This window comes from Sciurus vulgaris (assembly GCF_902686455.1).
Source record: "Sciurus vulgaris genome assembly, chromosome: 6".
In the NCBI taxonomy this organism is placed as follows: domain Eukaryota; kingdom Metazoa; phylum Chordata; class Mammalia; order Rodentia; family Sciuridae; genus Sciurus; species Sciurus vulgaris.
In genome coordinates, this window is record NC_136466.1 from 138,097,773 (window position 1) to 138,100,724 (window position 2,952).

The window sequence follows — 2,952 nt, forward strand, 5'->3', positions numbered from 1 at the left end:
AAACAAGTAAGTTGAGTTCATACATCATCTGATTCACCACTTGCAGTACAAATCAGAATCATTCGTGAACAGTTCATGACTATGATTCCTTTCCCAATTTTAAATAATAAGAAAGGACTTCCTTTAACAGCCTTGAAATAATAAAGTTAACCAAAATTTGACCATAAAAGGAGAAAAAGAGTTAGAAATATACAGAAAAGGCCTTTTCCTATATAGTTTCAGGTAGTGAATGTTTTCAGTTTTGTAGCTCATTTGGTCTCTGCTGCAACAACTCAACTCTGGCATTATAGTGGGAAGCAGTCATAGCCAACACATGAACAAATTAACAAGGCTGCTTCCAATAAATCTTTATTTACAAAAGGAGAAGCTGGAGAAGATTTGGACTGCAGAATGTAGCTGGCCAATCCTGAACTAAAGATTATGGAGGGCTGTACCAGGAATTAATGAGTTTTAAAGATTATTTCCTTCCCTTGATAAAATTAGTATATGCCTATTCTAAAAAATGCTTGCATATTTTAGTGTTTTCTATTTCTGTGTTTCTTATTAAATATTTCTTAAAAGAAGGATTTTGGTTTCTTCCTCATAGTATCTAATCTTACTTAAATTAGCTTTCTGATCAGAGTATTTTGCATTCAGGTACAAAACATTTGTAAATTAAGTTCATGAGCAAGGCATTTTGCTGAGTGTAGTCAAGAACCATGATGTTTCTCTTAGAATTAAAACTCAGGGGGAAAATGGTGCAGACAGAAGCAAAAGGTATTCTTCTTCTAGCTTTTTAATGTGGCAAATCATGTTTTCCTTTCACTGAAGCATTTATAATTTGAAGTATCTGGTACTAGTTAAGAAATAATTCTGTAATTGTTTTTGTACTCACCATATATGAATCATTCCTCATTTATAATGTGCCCCAAATGCAGCTTCATTTTCCAGATAACTTGATGCAGGATAAAGTTTTTCATCATTGAAAAAGAAAGATAGTGTTCCTATCTCATGAAAGGGATTCAATAAGAATTTCTAATAATTTTTTAAAGTTATAAAGATGTGTTAAAGAAAAATTTTTCTATCTCTTTTAAAATAGTAAGGAAGGCTTTATTCAAGACTTCTGCAATAGGGCTATTGTAATAAGGGAGATTAGACTCAATTCCAGAGTCAAGAAGGACAAGCGTAAATTCATAACCAATGAGTAGAGTGAGGGGGTCAGCAGAAAGAAAATCCCCAAGATGGTAAATTACTGAACCATTAAGCGGAGGGGCATTCTGGTTCAATCCACCTAATAGCATAGACACGAGACTTAGACACCAAAGGAGGGGTGTAAAACACGCCCTATCATCAAGGAGTTGGGATGGGTACTTTTTTTTTTTTTTTTCCAGAGATGAAATAAAATTTTTATTGACTTAGAAACAATTTAATTTCAAATATTTCTTAAACATAACTAAAATATTTTAAAAATATAATGTGACATGAATAACTAGAGCATCAACTTAATCATTGCTGTATATGTGCTAATATGGTACTCTTAATAAACTGATTTATGGGATTCTAGACTCGGTTAGGCAAACCTAGTATTTATAGAATGGGGGTCAATGCCTAACCATAGTAGAAAAGAGTTTTCAGAGGGACCTAACTAAAGTTTGGTCACAGAGAGAGTCTGTGAAAAATAATAGGTCAAACAGAAAATAAACCGAAAATCTAATAATAATACAATATACAAAAATAAGTAGACATTATACATCAAGCTTCAAATGTTATCCTGTGTCAACACATTTCTCCAAGGATTTTAAAATCATTGCTGTAGAAGAGATTTTTTATAATATCATGGAAAAGCAAAGTAAAATGCATAAATTCAGATACACATGTATCAGCAGATTTTTAACCTTTTATCTACATTTTATTTTTGTTAATTCCTTTCTTTTTCATTCTATTATATTTGAAAGATATTTTTTCTATCAAAGATGACATCTGGATCAATCTTCACTCTATATTTTTTCTATGTATATTTTGTTATCACTTTAAATAAATGAGACATTTAGGTCCATCATCTAACCTTATTTTCATATTATATTCACTATGAACATGTACAAAAATTTTAATATAAAAGTTAATTTTAAAATTCATGATGTTCATTTTCATTTTTCATAATATTTTCTAGGATGTACACTAAGACTTCAGCATCTTTCAAGTAATACCCATCGGGGATCTCTAATAATTGGGAAAATAATTCTCCCATGAGAAGGAGCTATCAGTTGCCTTTCACATTTATTTCTTTGGCAATTCTCTTTGCATATTGAGGGCAGACTTGGGTTTGGTGCTCATTTCAGAACCCATCAGGGCTGAGTACAAAATAGGGGCTATCATCCTGACTCGCCTTAAATGCTTTTTTCAGAAGCTTTCCTTTTAATAATTCCAATAACTACGATGAGTAGACTTTGAACTTAAAGAAATGGACACATATGCATTTTCCCAGAAAAGAAATGCTTAGTTTTCCCTACATGAAGGATTGAATTATCTTTCATTCCATTATAAATATCATAGTCATCATACCTGAATTTTAAAGCTTTAGATTGAGTAATTCGTTGTGTTTTTCTAATTTGATAGATGATCTAATTTGATAGATGATCATATGAGTAACTATTACCTAAGAAAATTAACTCTTTCAGTGTAACACACACCATCTTGGCTTATCTGAATAATTGCTATTAAATTGCATGACAATTTTTTTTGGGGGGGAGTATCAGTTATTGAACGCAGGGGCACACTGGACCACTGGGCCACATCCTCAGCTCTATGTTGTATTTTATTTAGAGACAGAGTCTCACTGAGTTGCTTAGTGCCTTGCTTTTGCTGAGGCTGGCTTTGAAATTGCACTCCTCCTGCCTCAGCCTCCCAAGCTGCTAGGATTACAAGCAAGTGGCACTGTACCCAGCTTGCATGACAATTTTTATTGTGAGAGAA